Source organism: Monodelphis domestica, chromosome 7 (genome assembly GCF_027887165.1).
Source record: "Monodelphis domestica isolate mMonDom1 chromosome 7, mMonDom1.pri, whole genome shotgun sequence".
Classification (NCBI taxonomy): Eukaryota; Metazoa; Chordata; class Mammalia; order Didelphimorphia; family Didelphidae; genus Monodelphis; species Monodelphis domestica.
In genome coordinates, this window is record NC_077233.1 from 197,632,756 (window position 1) to 197,656,407 (window position 23,652).

A 23,652-nucleotide genomic window follows, 5' to 3' on the forward strand; every position below is an offset into this window, starting at 1 on the left:
GATTCATGAATCTCTGCCCAAGCAATCATGGCACCTCATAGAGAGGGCACACAAAAGAAGGGAGCTCCTTTCCACTAGAAATCTTTTATTTTTTAATTTTTAAATTCAGTTGACAGTGGATTCATGAATCTCTGCTCAAGCAATCATGGCACTTCATAGAGAGGGCACACTAAAGAAGGGAGCTCCTTTCACTAGAAATCTTTATTTTTAATTTTTAAATTCAGTTGACAGTGGATTCATGAATCTCTGCCCAAGCAATCATGGCACTTCATAGAGAGGGCACACAAAAGAAGGGAGCTCCTTTCTACCAGAAATCTTTAATTTTTTTAATTTTAAAATTCAGTTGACAGTGGATTCATGAATCTTTGCCCAAGCAATCATGGCACTTCATAGAGAGGGCACACAAAAGAAGAGAGCTCCTTTCCACTAGAAATCTTTTATTTTTTAATTTTAAAATTCAGTTGACAGTGGAGACATGAATCTCTGCCCAAGCAATCATGGCACCTCATAGAGAGGGCACACAAAAGAAGGAGCTCCTTTCTACCAGAAATCTTTTATTTTTTTAATTTTTAAAATTCAGTTGTCAGTGGAGACATGAATCTCTGCCCAAGCAATCATGGCACTTCATAGAGAGGGCACACAAAGAAGGGAGCTCCTTTCTACCAGAAATCTTTAATTTTTTTAATTTTTAAAATTCAGTTGACAGTGGATTCATGAATCTCTGCCCAAGCAATCATGGCACCTCATAGAGAGGGCACACAAAAGAAGGGAGCTCCTTTCCACTAGAAATCTTTTATTTTTTAATTTTTAAATTCAGTTGACAGTGGATTCATGAATCTCTGCCCAAGCAATCATGGCACTTCATAGAGAGGGCACACAAAAGAAGGGAGCTCCTTTCCACTAGAAATCTTTTATTTTTTAATTTTTAAAATTCAGTTGACAGTGGATTCATGAATCTCTGCCCAAGCAATCATGGCACTTCATAGAGAGGGCACACAAAAGAAGGGAGCTCCTTTCTACCAGAAATCTTTAATTTTTTTAATTTTTAAAATTCAGTTGACAGTGGATTCATGAATCTTTGCCCAAGCAATCATGGCACTTCATAGAGAGGGCACACAAAGAAGAGAGAGCTCCTTTCCACTAGAATCTTTTATTTTTTTTAATTTTTAAATTCAGTTGACAGTGGAGACATGAATCTAGGAATTTAAATTTCTGCCCCCCGTAGTCTTAGAGACTCGGCTGGGAATGGCTTAGACAATATGTGAAGGGAGAGCTTTGAGTTCTTCAGAAGAGTAAGATGATGGCGCATAAGTCTTCTTTCTCGACAGCCCATCAATAGCAAAGACCAAAACCTGCTGTTTGAAACTTGACTTATGTTGAACCAAGCCCATGGACCAGGAATTTATAGTCATCACCACTCAGGGCTTGATTATTGTTCCAGGAAGCATTAAATGATGCCAAATCATTTTTTCCTCAGGTCTCACCTTGCAATCCTTTTTCTTTTTTTTTAACCTCAGTTCCAATGAAGATGAATGATTTTTTCTCCTTCCAAAGACAATTTGGAGGACTGTTTCCAGAGGACCGTGCCCTCTTACTGATGGTGACCCATGGTTAACAGGATCTGAGATTTGCCACATGTGTGCCAGTGGCGGTGCATGCCGTCCAAGCTCGAGTTCATAGCCAAGGGAAGGCTAAGTAAGTGCCAGTGACCTAATGCTTTAGGATGTGAGCAGGTGGGATGCTGAGTCCCAAGTGATGCCCTAAGGGAGAAGGAAGAGGATTTACTGTCTGACACCCACTGCAGATGCCTCGTGCCATAGGAATGACCCTATCTAAAGTGGTTATGCAGACCATAATTCCCTCTGCCTAACAGATCCACTAGTTTGATATCACCTGTGTCAGGGTGGTTCTTTTTCTAAATTCGAGGATTTTAGGGAAAGTGATTTGCTAGGTGTCAGACACTAAAGTGTGATAAATTCACAGGTGACTGACTCTCAGTTATCCACAGAGGGGAGATGGGAGGGGGAACAGAGACAGCAACAAAGTATTGAGTATTTTTCTGCTTATGACACAGTTTCTGGAGAGCACTGTGGCATGATGGACATTAGAAATCCATATTTATCTCAAATCCTCATCTTAGGCAGCTTTTCTTCCTGGAGAAGCAGGATGGTGTAGTGGATAGGAGTTCTGAACTCAGAGTCTAGAAGATCTGAATTCAAATCCAGCTTCTCATAGTTCTTTATCTTTTTAATTTTTCTGAACCTTTCCCCTCATCCATAAAATAATACTTATCATAGTATATACTTAGCTCATAGCTTTGTCAAGAACTTCAGATCAGATAACAGAGGAAAGTACTTTGCAAACCTTGAAGCTTTCTATAAATGTTTTTTATGAATATTTCTAAAACTGTTATTTCTAGAGGTTAACAAATGGTAAAAGCAACTTGGCTTTCATCCTTCTTTTCTGTGTATGTACATTTGCTTTTGTTCTGGAGTTGTCATTTCATTTTTGTTGGAAATTCCTGGTATGAAATCCTGGATGGAGATGGACAACTTGTCTTAAATTCAACTTAGAGTTGGCTGGGGGGCTGGAAATTAAGTGGCTTAAGGATGGGCTTCAGGACCCCAACCCAAGTCTTCCTGACATTAAAGCTAAACCTCTATCTACTTCTTTTGCTCTTTGTCATAAGACTGTCAAAAAGTTGGTAAAAAAAAGGAAGGGAAGGAGAAGTAAATGGGCTGGATAATTACGTTTAGCACTTGAATAATCAGGACTTCTCTGTAATTATCATCTGGTATTCCCTCATTCTCCCTCCCCTCGTTTTGTATCTACTGGAGTGTTGTATGTAGAATATTTACAAGTAGACTGGGACCCTGGGATGTCTCATGATAGCACAGGAGCTTTTGGCTTGGCTGTTTATCTGATTAGGAGCTGAATTCTAAGGGAAAAGTTTATGCTCAAATCTTGGTATAAAAAGAAAACTCCACCTTGATGATAGGATCAAGTGGGATAATGGAAACTTGTTTTGCAGAATTCAAGATGCCACTTCATAGGATCATAGGATTACAGACAGAATGAACCTCAGGGTAAATAGATCCCTGGTTTGGAGTTTAAATTTGGCCTCAGGGGCTTACTAGCTATGTGACCCTGGGTTGGTCACTTCACCCCGTTTGCCTCAGTTTCCTCTTCTGTTAAATGAGCTACAGAAGGATGTGGCAAACCACTTCAGTATCTTTCCCAAGAAAATCCCAACTGGGGTCATGGAGAGTCAACCATGACTGAATAATAGCAACAATTTTTTTTTTTGATTGACAAGTGGCACAGTGGATAGAATACTAAACTAGAGTCAGGGAGACTGATCTTCCTGAGTTCAAATCTGGCTTCCAACACTTACTGTGTGACCTTGGGAAAATTGTTTAAATGCTGTTTGCCTCAGTTTCCTTATCTGTAAAATGGAAATAATAATAACACCTACCTCCCGAGATTGTTGTAAGGATAAACTGAGTTGATATTTGTGAAGTACTTTGCAAACCTTAAAGCTGTCTCTCTAGATATGTGAGAAGATACACGTGTGTGTGTGTGTGTGTGTGTGTGTGTGTGTGTGTGTGTGTGCTAGCTAGCTCTTAAATCCAATTTCCTAATTTTACAGATGAGGAAACTGAGAGAGGCCCAGGAAGATGAAGAGATTCCACTCTGATCAACCCATGGGAGTGTGTTGGGAGAATATAAGTTGATTAAGATGCTGACTCCTTGGTATTTCCTGCTGAAGTGTTTGTTGGGTGGAGTTCCCTTTGGAAGCTCCAGAGTTTTCCTGTTTGTGTCATTGAATGAAAGAACCTTAAATAAACTTGCTTGTTATGCTTTCTCCTTTTACCTCCGCCATAACAGTTGTTGTAATTAACCCAAGATGGCCCCAGACAGTCTTTTTCTCAAATGATGTATCTGCCAGGTGGGTTTTTCCCAATTGTGGCTTATTCCCCACAGATTTTATTTTCAAGTTTAATGACATATAGTACTAAGTATCTGCTTTGTTGACATTTCAACTATCTCCATTTATATTGCCTGTAAAACACTTGGGAACCAGGGACAGCCAGGTAGCACAGTTGACAGAGTGCTAGGCTTGGAGCCTTGGAGGACCTGGGATCAAATTTGGCCTCCAACACTTCCTAATTGTGTCATCCTGGGCAAGTCACTTAACTTCAATTACTAGCCTTAAAATCATTATCAATTCTAAGACAAAAGGTGAAGGTTTAAAAAAAATCAATAAAAACCCCTTAGACCCAGGCATTTGTCTACTTCCCTTGCTTGACAGAAATAGAAAGCAAAACACTGAATTAGTTTGAGAGAGAGAGTAGAGTTAATAAATTAAACTCAGACATCCCAGGTTCAAGTCCCAGTTATACTACTTGCTCTCCATGTGACCTTGGGCAAGTCATTTAACTTCCTGTGGTTTTTGGTTTCCTCATATATAAAATAAAAGATTTGGTTTCCATGACCTTCCAGCTCTAAATCTGTGAACTATTAAAGCTTAAAACTGCACAAAGACTTCTGGGACACTATTATAGAGAAATGCTAAGAAAAAAAAAATATATATATATATATAGGAAAATGTAAAGCCCCCATAGCTGTTCTGGAGTCCTGTCTTTATACTGTGACTTGATTATTTAATTTGAACTAAATTCTCAGGGCATCAGAGCCCTATTCAAATCTAAATACTTTGTTGGCCAGGGGTGTCAAATTTGAATAGACTTTTACTATACATTAACTTGCTGTGGGTCAGTTGTAACCCCTCTTTTGAGTTTTTTGTTTGTTTGTTTTTTGCAGAGACATTGGAATGATTTGTCATTTCCTTCTCCAGCTCATTTTACAGACAAGGAAACTGAGGCAAACTGGGTTAAATGATTCACTCAAAGTCACAGAGCCAGTAAGTTTCTGAGACCAGATTTGTACCCAGGAAGTCTTTCTGACTTCAGGTGTTCCCCTCTATCCTCTGCACCACCTACCTGCCTTATTAACACATTAACATTTAGAAAACTATAAATGAACATATTCTTCATTGTATTCTATTGTTGGGGCAGCTAGGTAGATCAATGGATAGAGTGAGGGCTTGGAGTCAGGAAGACTAGAATTCAAAATCTGGCCTCAGATGCATACTAGCTGTGTGACCCTGGGCAACTCATTTCACCCTGTTGGCCTCAGTTTCTTCCTCTGTAAAATGAGCTGGAGAAGGAAAGGGCAAAACGCTCCAGTATCTTTGCCAAGAAAACCCAAAATGGGGTTATGAAGAGTCAGAAAGGACTGAAACAACTGAAGACATTGTACCTTTATTTTGTTAAACATTTCCTAATTTAATATGTGTAAAACACACAAACACATATTTTTAGCAAACCCATTTATCCAAATCAATAGAGAAACACAGATCAGAGTAAGTATACCTGGGAGAATATATCAGACAATACAGAGTAAAGGAGCTCTCCCATTGGGACCAAGTTAGCTCAACCAAGAGGAGTCTCAGACCTCACTGGAGAGAAAGTTTAATTCAAGTCTCTAGAGTAGCCAGCTGGGGACACAGGGACATGAGGGAGACGGCTAACTCCTCATGTAGGCTTATTTTCCCCTAAGCAACCTGAAGTAAGGCTGACCTCTTCCATCTTCTCTTTCAAAGCTGGAATCCCCAAGGGTCACTGAAGAGCCAGAAGAGCTCCAAGACTTTCCCAAGAGAATCTAGAGGAGAGATGGATGCTCTCCTCTCTCCAGCTGTCCCTACCTCTGCCTTGCCCCTTACACAGGTTGGCACATTGATCACCACCCACGAGGAGAGAACCCCATACCAATTTGGGATTCTGGTTACATGCCTCCCTTGGGTTGAAACTCTTTGCAGTCCATGACAAAAACCCCAAACCTTTACCTATAAACACAAACGTTAGTGCTTTTAAAACAACAAGGGTGATTTTCCTGGTGTCCCAGGTCCCTTCGGTATCGCTGAAACTGAAATAAAATAAATGCACATTAATAGTACACGTATGAGACATTTTAATTTGGTTCCTTGGGAATTTGGCTGGCACTGCCTTGAGTTTGACACCTCTGCTCCCATCCTATGCCAAAAACCAAAGAGAAATTATTTAGGAAGTATTATCTTCTTTGTCTTAGTCATATCACAATTTTATATTATTAATTAATCGACTTCAATCATGGGTGGGGTGGGGGTGGAGGGAAGGGGGACAATGTTAAAGCTTCTACTGAGTATAACATTGTAGAGCATTTGTAGCAAGTATTCACAGATTAATTTTTTAATTTAAAATTTTAATTTAATTAATTAATTTAGAATATTTTTCCATGGTTACATGATCCATGTTCTCTCCCTCTCCCCCCCCATGCTGACATGCAATTCCATTGGGTTTTACATGTGTCATGATTCACAGACTAATTGTTGAAGTACAATGGGAAAAAGACCCAAGCCCAGGACCTCTTCCTGAGCAGGTTAACAAAATAAGGCAGATATTGATTATGCTGCTCTGTCAAGAAGTCAACAAGCATTTAATAAGTACCTATTATTTCCAGATATGGTGCTAAATGCTGGGGCTACAAAGGAAGGCAGTGTATAAATGGAGATTTTGAACCTTTGACTTCATTCCCCAGAAATCCTTAGTATTTCCCCAAATTCCCTATAATCTCTCCTGTGTCTCCACATTGGCGAGATCACATTATTGGTATTTAACTGACTGTAACTCCTCCCACACCCTCTTTGGCATGATGCATCAATCAGCGGTGATGGTGGTAAGGTGGGGATTTTGAAAATGGCTAACCAGCCATGGGCACATGGTTTTTACTTTGTATCTTCTTTATTCCTTGATTTCTAATTAATCTTTTAATAAACCTCCTAAAATACAATATTTTTATTATTTGAGGTTTAATTTTAATTTTTACAGCAGAACATTTGCAAATAATGGTGTTATTGTTATTGTTCATCCATTTTTCCTGAGGAGGGCCACTGACATCTTTCTTGTCTTGTTCCTGAATTGGATTTAAATGAAGCAGAATTGCCCAAAGTCATCTGTCTCTCTTCCAGAGTCATCTAAATCCAGTGGCAGGTCAAACGTCAGAATGACTGGTTATGGCCCAGAATGCAATGGATGACTTTGGCTTCTTTGAGGCTTGGCCAAGCTCTAAGCGCTGCATGGTGCCTCCGTTGGCTGCCTTCGTGGCTATTGGAACAAACTATTCTCATCTGCCTGTTTTGGCAGGAGAGCATGGTCGCTGCACATGCTACAGCTTCTTGGAGCCACAGGTAAGAGCTAGGTGAAAGGTGGATACCAAAGGTGGAGGAGAGGCTCTAAGAAGGGCCCAGCAAGCCCTCACACTTATCTCAAAAGATGCTGGTCTGTTTTTCTTTCTTTTTTTTTTTACATTTTATTTAGTTGATTAATTAAGAGAGTTTTTCCATGGTTACATGATTCATGTTTTTTCCCCTCCTCCCACCCCCTTCCTGTAGCCAATGGGCAATTCGTCTGGATTTTACATGTGTCATTAAGACCCATTTCTCTATTATTGACATTTGCACTAGGATGTTCATTTAGAGTCTACATCTCCAGCCATATCCCCTCGATCCATGGGGTCAGCAGTTGTTTTTCTTCTGTGTTTCTACTCCAACAATTCTTTCTCTAGATGCAGACTGGGTTGACATTTTCTTTTCAGGCTCGTTTTCCAGATGAGGAAGCTGAGGCAAACAGGGTTAAATGTCTTGCCCAGGGTCACACAGCTACTTGTCAGATTTGAACTCAAGAATATGAGTCTTCCTGATACCAGGGCCAGCACTCTATTCACTATTGTGTTGTGGTACAGTAGATAACAGTGTCATGAAGACCTGAGTTAAAATCTGACCCCAGACATTTATTGACTGTGTGACCCTGGGCAAGTCACTTAAGCATGTTTGTAAATAATTATATACAGAAAAGCTCCATACAACACCCCTGGTTGAGTGTGTGGAAAGTTAATATTAATCGGAACTTCCTTTTGGTGCCCTAAGACAACTTTTTGATTTCAAAGCAAAAGATCTTATATCTGAATCTCTGAATTTTATATCTCTGAGGCCATGGATGGAATTCTCCCTCCTCTTATCTAAGTACAAGCAGACACTGTACATGCACTGTGTGGCTATTCAAAACATGGCATGGTTACTCCTTGGCATCGGGAAATCCTGCCTCTTGCCCAGACTGAGGTCTGAGTCCAGCAATCACAGAGGCTTGGGAAAGGTACATCATGAAGAGCATAAATTGTTGGAAGGTCCTTCCCTTGGAACCATGGATTAGAGAAGGCATTCCATCTAACTTGGGGCTGGTGCAGCCAGCTTGTGGAGAAGGTGGCTAAAAGAGAGAGCTGGACACATGTAGCTTGGGTCCTTCTATTTCTTTCCCTGGGCTGATTTTTATTATTTAAAAAATAATTATAAAGTCAAGATCTAGTCTCCAGAGAATTTTAATCATAACAAGTTCCTCCAGTGAGGGGGAACCCAAAATCTCCCAAGGTGATAAATCCAACTTTTGGATAGTTCTAATTGTTAAGATTTTCTTTATATTAAAACTAAATGTAACAGTTGCCCACTGTTTGTAGTTCTGCTTTCTGGGGCCAAGAAGAAGTCTATTCCTTTTTGTACATGATATCTCCTCAGGTACTGGAAAGGGATTTTTGTGCCCCTCCACTCCCCAAATTTTCTTCAGTTATTATCCCTGATTTTTTCAATTGAAATTGAAATTTAATTTTTCAATTTTTTTCAATTCAAATTTCTTTTCTTTTCCTTTTTTTCTTTTCTCTTTTTTTCTTTTCTTTTCTCTTCTTTCCTTTCCTTTTCTTTTCCTTTCTTTTCTTTTCCTTTCCTTTCTTTTCTTTTCCTTTCCTTTCCTTTCTTCTCTTTTCTTTTCTTTTCTTTTCTTTTCTTTTCTTTTCTTTTCTTTTCTTTTCTTTTCTTTTCTTTTCTTTTCTTTTCTTTTCTTTTCTTTTCTTTTCTTTTCTTTTCTTTTCTTTTCTTTCTCCCCTAAAAACCCTCACCTTCCATCTTGGAATCAATACTGTGTATTGGTTCTAAAGCAGAAGAGTGGTAAGGGCTAGGCAATGGGGGTTAAGTGATTTGCCTAGGGTCACAGCTAGGAAGTGTCTGAGACCAGATTTGAACCCAGAATCTCTCATCTCTAGGTCTGGCTCTCGATCCACTGAACCACTCAGCTGTCCCCTTCAATTCAATTTTCAACTGGACCTAATTTGGCACTCTCTCAAGACCCTTTTCTATCTTTGTTGCCTTCCTCAAAAAAAATTCTACAGCTTATCTATGCCTTCTACAAAACAAGGTTCCAGAACTAAACATGATTCTACAGCCAGCCACTGACCGGAATAGAGTTTAGTAGTATTATCACCTCCTAACCCTAGAGGAACTCTATTTCTCATAATGCAGCCCAGGATCACAGATATTAATTGCCATATCACACTGTTGACTCATATGAATCATATAATTGATTAAAACACTTAGATCTTTCTTAGACAAATGGCTATCTAATAACATACCTGATCCATTTTGTAAAGACAAAATTAATTTTTTGAACCCACCTATAAGACTTTATGCCCATTAAATTTCATTTTGTTAAAATCCAGCCAATATTTTGCCTATTGAATTCTTTATGGATTCTGATTCTGTCATCTGCCTCCTTGGGTTTCCTACCTAGCCTTGTGTCCTTGCTATTCCTCAAACAAGACACTCCCAACTCTGTGCATTTTTCCTGGCTGTCCTCTATTCTTGGAATCCTTTCCTTCCTCATTTCTACCTCCTGGCTTTCCTGGCTTCCTTCAAATGTCAGCTAAAGTCCTACCTTCTCTAAGAAGCCTTTCTTAGTCTTCCTTAAAATAGTGCCTTCCATTGGAGATGATCTCTACTCGATCTTGGACATATCTTGTTTGCATGTAATTGTGTGTCTGTTGTCTCCCTCATTAAATTGTTAGCTTCTTGAGAACAAAGACTGTTTTTTCCCTTTTCTTTGTATCTCTAGCATTTAGCACAGTGCTTGATGTTTAACAAATGTTTGTTGACTTGACTAACAAATCATTGGACCCATAGTTTGTCTTCAACTTTGTGCTATTCCAAATCTGCTGTCCTATAATTGATTAACTCCGTTCCCTTTCCTTTTTCTTGAAAAGTTGTCAGGGCAGCTAGATGGCACAGTGGATAGAGTTCCAGGCCTGGAATCAGGAGGACGTGGCTTCAGAACTTCTTAGAGGTGTCGTGTATCTGGGCAAGTCACTTAACCCCAATTTCCTAGCCCTAGCCACACTTCTGTCTTAAAATTGATGCTGAGACCCAAAGTAAGTTTTAATAAAAAGAAAGATAGAGAAAACAACACCCTTTTCCAATCCTGTAATTTCTCTTATTTCATTGGGATCTTTCTAGGATCACTGACGAAAGGTCAAACAATCGATTTTGCTAGTTTATGGGACAGCTCAGCTGGGCTTAATGATTTGAACTTTTTTTTTTGGCTGCCTTACTCTATTAGTCTCTATTAAGTTAGTAAATTAATTTTATAAAATTTTAATTTAAATAATATTTTAATTATAAATTATTATAATTCACATATTTTCTTTATATATAAATATACTTATTTATATATAAATAATATATTTATAAATATATTAAATATAAATATTTATTTATATATAATTATATAATAAAAATATACATTATAAAATAATTTTTAATAATAAAATTTTAATTATTAAATTAAAAACAAAATATTTAATTAATACTCTCTTAATCTGTTCTGTTATGTCCTCAGGACCATAAGCTATGCCCCCTTCTTCTTGATTGTTAATATTGACTTGCTAGAAGCATTTTGGGGTGCAATGAAGTTTAGTAGTGGGCCTAGGCTTCCCTCCAATGACTCTGGAAAGGGGAAAGCTTTTGGCCAGATTATTTCCTAGGCAGAGGAGAAAAAGGGTTATAGAAAGGTGTTTCTAGTCAGTGAGGAGTGAGGTGGAGTGGAGATGATTTTTTTTGGAAGAAGGAAAGATTTGAGATGTTGGTTTTCATCCTCAAACCCCTGAGTGATCAAGGGACCCAGTTACTCAAGAACCTTTAGCTTTCTTCAAGATTTAGTATAACTTCTGCAAGAGAACCAATCCTTCTCCTTGGGTTAAAGTCCTCTCCCCCAATATTACTGTGTATATTTTTTTGTATCTTATCTGTTGGTTCATCCCTCTCCTACTAGAGAATGACTTCTGGTAGAATATAAGCACCTTGAGGACAGGGCTGTTTTGTATTTGTCTTTATACGTCTAGCATCTAGCAACAAGCCTGGTACATAGAAGTTGCTTAATTAATACTTGTTGACCGAATTAAATGACCTCATCACCCCCAACCCAAGCAAGCTGGTGTGAAAGTCGTTTATTCCCACAGTGATTTCTGTGATCCATGTTGGCTATAGCAACACCTGGTTTTTGTTTTTTGGTCTGTGTCAGAGATTTTATCAGTGTGGGGAATTCCCAATGAAGAACTTGTTCTACCAAAGCAAATCAGCTCCTATCAGCTTTCATCTGGTGATGTAACATCTTTGAGTATTGCTTCGTGGCACTAAGGGGTTAAGTTGCCTTGGGTCACACCACCACCATGTACCAGAGGTTGGACTCAATTCTGGTCTTCCTGATTCTAAAGCCAACACCATTTTGTATGGCTGTCTCTCATCGAACAGTTAAAATTGTAGAAAGAGAAAAAAAAGCTTGGATTTGAGGTCTCTGAATTGTGTATAGAAGCTATTAGAAGCAGGAAAAATTCAATTAAGAAATGGCTTTTATAGTTTGGTTCTTTGAGGCATCTGCCAAGGCTTGGTTTACGCAGTTCTGAAGTCACAGTGCTAAGTGTTTATACTTCCTTTAATTCTTGGCTCATAGTGTTCTGGTTTTGTTTTACTTAGGAGGCGTATTGTTCATGACTGAAATCCCTTCAAGCAACATGACTGTGCTCTTACTTACCGAGTAGCAGCAATGATGTGGCAAACAATATTGCCCAAAAGATGATTTGTGCAACTTGTTTTGGAAAGTGGTAACAGGAACTCAGATTCTGAAGCTCATACAAAGGGGTGTTTACATGTTATACCTAATCTAGAGAGTTTCTTTGCTTCCAAAGGCCGTTTCCTAGCAATCAAAGGTAACTAGGCTGCCTTCTTCCATCAGCATGCCTGGGGCTTGAAAGAAATGAGGCTGGGCTTGAAAGATGTTCTCTCTGAGAAAGCATTTATGTGCCAGATACTTCTTCAACATTCTTTGCAGAGATGGGAGACTATGGGTGTGGAACACAGGATTAGTAGTCAGATTTGGGGAATATTTGTTTAGTATTATTAATTTTTTCTTTTTATGTTCTTTATCAGAAAGATCACACAACTAGTGTCTGTGGCACGATTTGAACTCTCATCTTTCCCTCTACAGGTTCAGCACTCTATTCATTGCCCCTTCTGGCTGTGGGTTTTAGAGAAGGATGGGACTCTAGAGATCTCATTTTTCAATCATTTCATTTTTCTAATGAGAAACTTGAGACCAAGAGACAGAGAGTTTAGTGTACTTGCTCACAGTCAAATAAGTAAAAATTGAGATTAGATTTGACCCACTTTATAGGTTGTAGGGTTGGAAGATACTTCAGAGTCCAAATAGTCCAATTTCCTTATTTACAATATGGAAATTGAAGTTCAAGAAATTAAATGATTTCCTCAGTGACAAAAGTGAGAAGCTTGGTAGAATTGGAATCCAGATACTTTGAGTTCAAAGCCAGTGCTTTTCCTACTGTATTGTGTTGCTTTCTATCATGGGTGATGACTTGCTCCTTCATTTTGAGGGGAACCCAAAACACCAAGGGGTGATGGCTTGCTCCTTCCTTTTGGAGGAGACCAAAGTCATCAAGGAATGATGGCTTTCTCTTTCATTTTGAGGGGAACCAAAAACACTAGGGGGTGATGGTTTGCTCCTTCCTTTATAAGGAGACCAAAGACATCAAAGGATGATAGCTTGTTTCTTTCTTCAGGAGATCAAAGTCATCAAGGAGTGATGGCTTTCTCTTTCATTTTTAGGGGAACCAAAAAACTTTGGAGGAGACCAAAGTCATCAAGGATTGATGGCTTTCTCCTTTGTTTTGAGAGGAACCAAAAACAGGGGGTGATGCCTTGCCCCTTCCTTTTGGAGGAGACCAAAGTCATCAAGGATTGATGGCTTTCTCCTTTGTTTTGAGAGGAACCAAAAACAGGGGGTGATGCCTTGCCCCTTCCTTTTGGAGGAGACCAAAGTCATCAAGGATTGATGGCTTTCTCCTTTGTTTTGAGAGGAACCAAAACCAGGGGGTGATGCCTTGCTCCTTCCTTTTGGAGGAGACCAAAGTCATCAAGGGGTGATGGCTTGCTCCTGAATTGGATTTAAGTGCAGAAGAGTCACACAAAGTCATCAGCCTCTCTCTCTTCCAGTGTCACCTACATTCAGTGGCAAGACAAAGTCAGGACAACCAGTGATGGCCCAGGATGCAGTGGGTGACCTCAGCCTCTTCAGTGTCTGACCAAGCCCTGAGAGCTCCACAGCCCCTGCTTCGGCCGCCTCCACATCTGTTGGAACAAATTGTTCTCATCTGCCCATTCTGACAGGGGCCGTCTGCACATGCTTGGAGCAGACACTCCCCTAACTCACCAACGGGGTTGAGGCTTGTTGGTTATTCTCAATCTGGTTTAGCCTGTCTGCCAAGAGGGTTTTACTGGCGTGTGGCCACTGCAACATGCTGTGTCTTCTTGGAGCCACAGGTAAGAGTTGAGTAACAGATAGAAACAATAAATATTTGTTGACTGACCAACTGATTACTAAATAGAATCTAAACTCCAAATAGGCAGCAAATAGCTCAGCATCCAGGGGTTAGTCTCATCCCAATTCTGAGAGCAATCTGTTCCCTCCTCTTCCTTTTCCCTCCTTCCCTGGCAAAGCAGCAGTATTTTCCAGGGTTAATGTCATCTTTTGAAGACAGCAACATATGGGGTGGGGGAACTCCTCCCAATTCTCCAGAGAGCCCTGCACACACAGGGGGCTCCGTTTCCTTGGAAATGGTTCAGCTACAATTGAACATGGGAAAAAAATCACCTAACAACTTCCTCTGGTGGTTTAGAGAGAGAGAGAGAGAATTAAACTAGGGCAGAAAGTCAGCTCATTCACTGACCTTGATCTGGCCCAGCTCTGTGTGTGTGTGAGTGTGTGTGTGTGTGTGTGTGTGTGTGTGTGAGTGTGTGTGTGTGAGTGTGTGTGAGAGAGAGAGAGAATGTGTGTGAGTGTGTGTGAGAGAGAGAGAGTGTGTGTGAGTGAGTGTGTGTGAGTGTGTGTGTGTGAGTGTGTGTGTGAGAGAGAGAGAGAATGTGTGTGTGTGAGTGTGTGTGAGAGAGAGAGAGAGTGTGTGTGTGTGTGAGTGTGTGTGTGAGCTGGGTAGAGAAGGCCTTTGAACACTTGATGTATTGAGAAGGCCTGGGCTGTACCGTGCTAGGGAAGCGGCTGATGCCGAGGCTGAGATCATGTTGTTGATTTTGTTTTACAGGGATACTGCCTGTTGTGCAGAGTACGGAATGTTCTCTTCCGTGAACTGCAATTGAACTTTTCCAGCCTACTTTGTTTGAGGAACCATCCAGATACAAGGGGAAAAGAGCAGATCCCCTCCCATTCCCTCCCATCCCTCCACCCCACCAATCATTGTCCCTTTTGCACTGGCTCCAGAGAATTGCTTTGCTGCTGTTTTTTTTCCCCCCTCCCTGTTCTAAATGAAAACTAAACAACTTGGTTTTCCTGAGAATTCAAATGTATGTAATAGTCCCATTCAAAGTCAGGGAAATTATTCTTGACCCCAAGCCTGGTTACTCATCAACTGCTGTTTAAACCACCCCCTCTCCTCAGGTGAGAAGCCAACAACCACCAATCGGCTCTGAATGCCATGCCGGAAAGCTTGCCCAGTTCAAGTTGTCACAGGGCCCTAGGTATTAGCCCTCAGGACACGTGGTGTGGCACAAGAAATAGTGAGCTTACTGAGGGAGAAGACGTGGGTTCTAAAACTCACCTTGTACTTGCTATCAGTGAGATCCAAGCTTTTAAGAAACATAGTAATAGCACTTTAGAGTTGGAAGGGTCTCTAGCAGTCATTCAGTCCAACCCCTTTATTTTACAGATGGGGAAACGGAGGCAGAGAGAGTTTAAGTGACTTTACTCAGGTTCACAAAGCTAGTGTCTTTGATAGGACCTAAAGGTAGGTCTTGATTCCAATACTCTTATCAATATCCACATTGTTGTATGATTATCACCTATGCCTCAGTATCCCCATTTGTAAAATGAGGAGGATGGAGGTTATTGTTAAGGTCCTTTCCAGCTCTTAATCTGTGACCCTAAGAATTTTGGATAGGATCTAAAGGCAGCTCCTGATTCCAATACTCTATCAATATCCATGTTGTTGTATGATTATCACCTATGCCTCAGTATCCCCATTTGTAAAATGAGGAGGATGGAGGTTATTGTTAAGGTCCTTTCCAGCTCTTAATCTGTGACTCTAAGAATTCATATGCAAGTTTGGAGCAAGCTTCCTTGGCTGACTATTTTTTCCTGATCTCAGATGAACCTTATAGAAGTGACTGAAGGAAAAAAATTAATCTCTTGGCAAACCATAAAATGCTATGGACACATGAGTTGTTGTTGCCCTTATTAGCTCCTCTAGTATTTTAGAGTTTACAAAATGTTCTTCTTGCAAGAATTCTGTTACTTAGCACATGCAGGTACCATCATCCCCACTTTATAGAGGAGGAAACCAAGACTCATCAAACTTAGGTGACCGCTTACATTCCCATAACCAGAAAGTATCTGAGATGGGACTTGAACTCAGGGCTTCAAATTCCAAGTGCTTTTTCCATTCTCCCATACTGTCTCTCACAAGCTACCTAAGGGCCGTGTTAATTTAGTATCTTAAAATATTCTGAGAAAAGGTTCCACCATCCTAGGGCAGCCTGTGGGATAGTGAGGGGCCTGGCCGAGAGGTGAGTTTGGAGTCTTGAGGACCTGCCCTTTAAAGTCCTTCCCAACTCGGTACCAAGAATCCTATGCCTCCATGTCTGTTTTAGGCCCATACAAGACTTCTGAGATGAAGAGTCCTTTCATTGCTGGGGCCCTGGTCCAGCAGCCTGCTCCTGTGGCTTCAAAGGAGGCATCGAAGGTTCTCCTCTAAGGGAGGCAATTTGCTGCCCATCCTGCCGAGCCACTGTTTCTGGGATTCTTACATATGGAATCTAGATTTGTACACATGGAACTTTGCTTTGGAATTTGACCTCAGCCTTGGGTCTTCCTGCTCTTGGCTTTGACCTCTTTCCCTCTCCTCTCCCCCATCCAGTGGAGCATTTCCTTGGAACTGATGGATTGCGGCAGAGGTGACGGAAATGCCAGCCCCACCTACTTCCTGATGGGCCACAACTTTGACCACCAGTAGCCAGAGTGGAGGAAAGAGGAAATTCCTGCCTCTATGGATCCCTGGGAGATTACAAGGAAAGCCTATAGCATGTTTAAGCAGTGAAAAGTCCACAGGAATAGCCCCGAGGAGATTTCCATTTATTTATTTATTTTTATTATTATTATTTTTTTAAGTTTTGGAAAATTTTATTGAATTAATTAATTTAGAATATTTTCCCATATTTACAAGATTCCTGTTCCTTCCCTCCCCTCTTCCCACCCCCTCCCGTAGCCCACATACAATTCCACTGGGTTTCACATGTGTCATTGATCAAGATCAATTTCCATATTATTGATATTTACACTAGGTTGATCGTTTAGGGTTTATAACCCCAACCATATCCCCATCTACCCATGTGATCAAGGAGTTGTTCCTCTTCTGTGTTTCCACTCCCACAATTCTTCCTCTGAATGTGGATGGTGTTCTTTCCTATAGGTCTCTCAGAATTGTCCTGGACCATTCTGAGCACATTTTAAAAAAGAGGCAATTTTCCACTGGGTTATTTTGATACTTTATTATATTTATTCATCAAATATTTGTTATTATCACTATTAACAATAAGAAGAATAACTTGAATTTATATAGCACTTTCAGGGTTGCAAAGCACTTTTGAAATCCGATCTCTACCACATAAGAATCCTTTGAGGCAGTTGTCATTTAGTCATGATCCAACTCTTTTCAAGGCCGTGGACCATCATTATCCATGGGGTTTCCTCAGCAAGGATCCTGGATTGGTTTGCCATTTTCTTCTCCGGGGCACCCAGCGGATCCTTTTGTCAGGCAATCAGAGACCGCTGGGAAGTGCCAGATTTGAACTCGGGTTTCCCTGACTCTAGGACCAGCACTCTATCCATTTAGCTGCCTCCTAGGCATAGTTCAATGACTCACTCAAACTCACACGCCTTAGGAAGTGTCTGACGCTTGGAAATGAGCCGTCTTCCTGACTCCAGGTCCAGTGCTCTAACCACTGATCCACAGTTTTGAGGTAGTTTCTATAATTATTCCCATTTCAAAGACGATGAACTCAAGCCTAAGAGAATTTAAGTGACTTGCTCAGGTCCACATAGTTAATTATTATGTTGGAGGCAAGATTCAAACCTCAGGTCTTCATGGCTTCTGGGCCCAAGCCTTATTTATGATGCCATGTAACTGACCCTGTAAAATGGATTCCAGTAGAATGTATGCTCCTCGAAGGAAGGAGCTGTTCACTTTTTATCTTGGCCTCCCCAGGACCTGATATATAGTAGTCTATTGAATCGAATGGGAACAGTGTCAGGGTGTCCTGGATAGAGTGAGCTCTGACTGGCACCTGAGAGCCAATTGTTAAATAATTTTTAGTCTGAGCATTTGCACCTCAGGAATCAGAAAATGCTACAAATCAGGGCTTGATTTATTATCTTGTTGATTGTTTAGACTGAGAGAGAAAGAAAGAAAGAAAGAAAGAAAGAAAGAAAGAAAGAAAGAAAGAAAGAAAGAAGAAAGATGAGACAGAAAATATTAATAATGCTAATTAAACTTAATAGGGCACGCTCTTCCTTTTTTATTTTTCTGAAGAGCCTATTGTTAAACGTTTCCCAACACATCCTTGTATGGCTTCATAAATATTATTTGAGCTGTAAGAGGCTCAGGAATAGTTATTACCTGACTGTAGGCCTGATGACTGTAGGCTAATAATAATAATAATGTAGCAGTAATAACAACTGACATTTTTATAGTACTTTCCACAAAGTGTTTTATATGCATTATCTCATTTTAGCCTACTGTGGATAAGGCCTTATGGTAGGCATTAAAGTACAAAGACACATATGAGCCAGTCTTTGGTCTCAAGGAAGCTATTGTGGAGTAGTGAGTAAAGACAGAAACCCAATAAGTGTAAAATGAAAGAGTGAAGTTCAAAGGGTTCAGTTTAAGGAAGAGTCCCAGGAAACGTGCTATAATAAATGAGAGCAAGAAGAGACCATGTTGAGCTGAGTGATCTCAGGGAAGATCTTACTGAGGATAGGGCACCTAAATGATCTTTTTTATTTTTTAAAACCCTTCTCTTCTGTCTTGTATCAATTCTAAGATGGAAGAGCAGCAAAGGATAGGCAGTTAGGTTTATGTGCCTTGTCCAGGTTCACATAGCTAGGAAGGGTCTGAGGTCACATTTGAACCCAGGTCCTCCTGACTTTAGGCCTGGAGCTCTGTCCACTGTGCTACCTGGTTGCCCCCTGAATGAACATTAAAGAAAGGCAGGGACTTTAAGAAATGGAGACTGGATTTGGGGAGGGGGCGATCTTTTTCAGGAACTGGAATTGGAGGGAGCAAGACTTAGAGATGGGAGAAGGCAGGATGAGAACAGGATTTGAAGAGTAACCCAGGTTGGCTAGACTGTAGTGTAAGAGAAGAGAAAGAGTATATAATAAAGACTTTTTTTGTGATATTAATCCCTACTACTACTCTTGAGACAGAGTCCCTTCCATCCTGAGCATTTCTTTTCTTTCCCTAAACTCGTTTTTCCCTGTCTACTGGCTTCCATCCTCTACTGCCTCCTTCCCCATATTCTACAAATGTCTCTGTCTCCCCTTTATTTATTTATTTTTCTACCATACTTAAAAAAATATTCACGTAACTATTTTTCTGAAACTATCATCTTAAATATTTCTTACCATTCACAGTTAAACTCCTAGGAAAAAAAAAGTTGACTATACTTTTCTTATTTTCTTCCTCTCCCTCTTGCTTTAAGACTCATCACTCAACCTGCTCTCTCCAGTTACCAGTGATCTCTAATTGCTTAGTCCAGTGGTCTTTTCTCAGTCCTTATTCTTGATCTCTTTTGAGCCTCTGATATTATGGACCATTCCCTCTTGGATTCTCTCTCTCTTCTTTGGTCTTGGTTCTCTTTCTGCCCATTGGCTGTTCTTCCTCAATCTCTTTTTGCTGGTGAGTCTTCCCCAAGGCTCTCTTCTGAACCATCTTCTTTCATCTCTATGAAGATGATATCCAGATCTATGTATTTTACCTCTAGCCTCTCTCCTGAGTCCCATCCTACTTCACCAAATGCTTAATGCCACATTCCAGCACCTCAATGCCCTGAAGTTATTTCAAATTTTACAAGTTCAAAATAGAACTTGTTATCTTTCTTCCAATAGTCCCACTCCTCTTCCTCAGGTTTCTACTGTTCCTTGTAGTCATCTAGATTCACAACCTTGGAGTCTTCCTCAGCTCTTTACTTTCTCATTCTTTTTTTTCTCATATCAAATTAGGTACTAAATTTTGTTAATTTTACCTACATAACATCTTTTGCAAACAACCCTTTCTTTCCACTCACTAAATTACTACCCAAATTCATGTACCTGGACTATTGCAATAATCTCCTAGTTATTCTTGCCTCCAGACTCTCCCCTTAAAAGTCTATCCTCCATATAACTGTCAAATTGATATTCCTTTTGTTGTTGTTTTTGTTAAGAGGAAGATGGGAGGAGACCGAGTCTCTCTATCATGCTGGGGCTAGTTCATAGTTCATGATCCCACTGCTGATGGGAATGAAAGCTTTGACTTGTTCCATTCTTGATCTGGGCTACATTGTCTAGCCTTAAGCAGTGTAGAGATCTTAAGATCTTCGCTCCCAGAAGCTCATCATATTGGTACAGTACTCAGTTCAGATAGCTCATGGGCTTTAGTCCTATGGCAGCTCAGAAATCCAGAAGTTAATTGAGGTACAAATCTCAGTCCCCTCTGATAGAAAGAATTAAAGGTATATACCACTACACAAGACCCATATTGATATTTCTTTTTTTGTCTTTTAAAATACTTTATTTTTTCTAGTTACAAATAAAAACAACTTTTAACATCCATTTTTGAAAAATTTTGAGTTCCAAATTCTCTCCCTCTCTCTGTTTCCATCCCTTTCCTTCAGAAGTCAAGCAATTTGATGTAGGTTATACATGTGCAGTCATGAAAAACATTTTCACATTAGTTGTGTTGGGCAACAAAACAAAAAACCCAAGAAAAATAAAGTTAAAAAAAGGATGCTTTGATCTGCATTCTGACTTCATCAGTTGTTTCTCTGGAGGTGGAGAGCATTTTTCATCTTGAGGCTTTCAGAGTTATCTTATATCATTATATTGATCAGAATGGCTGTTGTTCACAGTTGAACATCATACACTATTGCTGTTACTGTGTAGTGTTCTCCTGGTTTTGTTCACTTCACTTTGTATAAATTCATCTAATCTCAGGTTTTTCTGAAATCATTTCTTAACAGGACAATAATATTCCTTTACAACCGTATACTAAAACCTATTCAACCATTCCCTGATTGATGGATATCCCCTCCATTTCTGGTTCTCTGCCACCACAAAAAGAACTGCTAGAAATATTTTTTGAAAGAATAGATCCTTTTCCTTTTCCTTTGTTGGTGTGATGTCTTTGGGTTATGGACTTAGTATCTGATATTCCTAAAGCACAAGTTTGACCATGTTACTTTTCTGCTCAAGAGGTATCAATGACATTATCTCTTAAAATTTTTTCACTATTTTAGGATAAAAAACACCCCCCCCCTTTAGCATTTACAGTCTTTCATAATATAGCTCCAGGCTAACTTTCTGAACTTTTTCTATATTACTCTCCTTCAAACACTCTACATTCCAGCTAAACTGGCCTGTTTATGATCACTTAACCCCTATTTGCCTCAGTTCCTCATCTACAAAATGGGGGAACATTGGAGGATATAGCGAACCATTTCAGTATCTTTACCAAGAAAACCTGATGGGCAAAGTCTAGAGGGTCACTTAGAATTGGATACAACTGAACAACAATTCTGAGAGATGGAGAGAAAAAGGAATCAATCGCATTCCAGGTACTGGGGAGAAGATATACAACAACAGGAGCACAAGAGCTGATAGTTAAAATTTCATTACCATCTCCCCTTCTCCCTTTTCAGAATAAAATCTAGTGATTTCTTTACTACCAGGATCAACCAAAAAATCTTCAGTCCGGCTTTTAAAATCCTTCTTAACTTGGCCCCTTCCTACCTTTCTAGTCTTGTTGTACTTTAATCCTTTATATCATTCATCAGCACTGGACCATTTGCTATTCCTTGAGCATGACATTCCATCTCTCAATTCTTGTCTTTGACTTTTTACTGTCTGTTTGGAAAGAATTTCTGGCTCGCCTGATATCCTTCAAGACTCAGTTCAAAACTTACCTTCTGCAAAAGGTCTTTCTCAGTATGCCCTTCTGCCAGCAACTTCCCTCTGAGATTCCCTTCCATTTGCTGTAGGTATTTTATACATGAGATTTTTTTGTATGTTGTCTTTCCTATTAGAACGAGACCTCCACGAGGTCAGGAACTGTGTTTTTGCCTCTGTTTTTATCACCCCAGAGCCAGGAACATTTGAATTCTTGTTGAAGGACTGACTTTGCTCATACCTTAGATTTTGTTTGTTGGTAGAGGGAGTGGAGTGGAAGATGGAGGTAGTTAACAAAGGTCTACAAAAAGACCTTTTTCAAATGCAAATTTCCTTTAATGTTGTAGTAAAAGCCTTGAACTGAGCTGTCAGTGACTAACCAGCAGCCCCTTTTGCTGCCTCTGTGACACCTCTCCTGACATCATTTATTCCTGTGTCAACAGCATCTGTCTCTTTGTGCTCTACTTTCTGTCATCCCCATGCTTTCTTCCCAAACACCCTTTTCAGCCCACCCCCTCTTTAGGCTTTGACTCAGCAAGAGCTCTTCCTACACAGTGGTAGGAACCTTGGAATGGGGTGGATTTTGGGGAAAAGAAAATATAATGATACCTGCAATCTAGCACAATCCATCCAACCATTGATCCATTGATCCATCGATCTATCCTTCCATTTGTCTGTCTGTCTATCTATCTATCTATCTATCTATCTATCTATCTATCTATCTATCTATCTATCTATCTATCTATCTATCCATCCATCCATCCATCTATCTATCTATCTATCTATCTATCTATCTATCTATCTATCTATCTATCTATCTATCTATCCGTCCATCCATTGCTCATCTATTTTTTTTAAACCCTTACTTTCTGTCTTAGTATCTGTTCTAAGACAAAGAATGATAAGGGCTAAGCAACTGGAGTTTAGTGACTTGTCCAGTGTCACATAGCTAGGAAGTATCTGAGGCTAGATTTGAACCCATTTCCAGGCCTGGCACTCCATCTGTTTTGCTACCTTGCTGCTCTATCCATCTATGACATCCAGAGATAGTCACCTTGCTTCTTAAAAAATGTAAAGGGATGGGGCAGTTGGGTAGCTCAGTGGATTGAGAGCCAAGCCTAGAGATGGGAAGTCCTAGGTTCAAATCTGGCCTCAGCCACTTCCTAGCTGTGTGACCCTGGGCAAGTCACTTGACCCCCATTGCCTAGCCCTTACCACTCTTCTGCCTTGAAGCCAATACACAGTATTGACTCCAAGATGGAAGGTAAGGGTTTAAAAAAATGTAAAGGGAATAGAGCTAGACTCTTATTTTTTTTTTTAATTAAAAACCAAACTAACAAATCCTTACCTTCGGTCTTAGAATTGTTACCAAGTATTGGTTTCAAGGCAGAAGAGAGATAAGAACTAGTCAATTGGGGTTAAGTGACTTGTTCAGGGTTGTGAAATTTGAATTTGAATTTGAATCCAGACCTCTTGTTTCCAGTGGTATTAGGTCTTATTTACTGGTCATCACAAAAAGGTCCAGAGTTAGTGACCATTATGTGATTTGTGAAGCAAGGAGTGCGAATGCTGGGTAGGTGGGTAGGATGAATTTTGCAGGATATGGGTGTACTGGTAGTGATTAGGATATAAATGCCCTGAGTAGCTAACCCTAGGCTCAGACAGCCTTAGGGGGAGTTTGATAATGTAAAATTTAAATTAACTCCAAGTATTATATTTCATAAGGTTTATTAATAATCACTTGAAATAGAAGAAAATGAAAAGAACAAAAGTAAAAACCTGAGTAAAATTCTCCTGCCTCTCACCTCACCCCACCTCCGCAGCTGTTTCCAGGAGGAGGGGGGCGGGGAAGCAAAGCTACACAAAACATATATCCTCCTTTCATTAGTGCTTAAAATGAGAAGGAACATGGGAGACTGGGAAAGAGAGTTCCTGGGGGGCAAATTTCTAATCATAC

At 40.0% G+C, this 23,652-nt stretch overlaps 1 long non-coding RNA gene across 1 annotated transcript; it reads left to right on the plus strand.

The window, feature by feature from the left end:
• The first annotated feature begins 1,515 nt into the window (after positions 1–1,515).
• Positions 1,516–3,873, plus strand: LOC103100734 (uncharacterized). Its single transcript, XR_001623409.2, has 2 exons — positions 1,516–1,695; positions 3,650–3,873. It is a non-coding gene; the product is annotated as an uncharacterized LOC103100734 (long non-coding RNA).
• Positions 3,874–23,652: the final 19,779 nt, after the last annotated feature.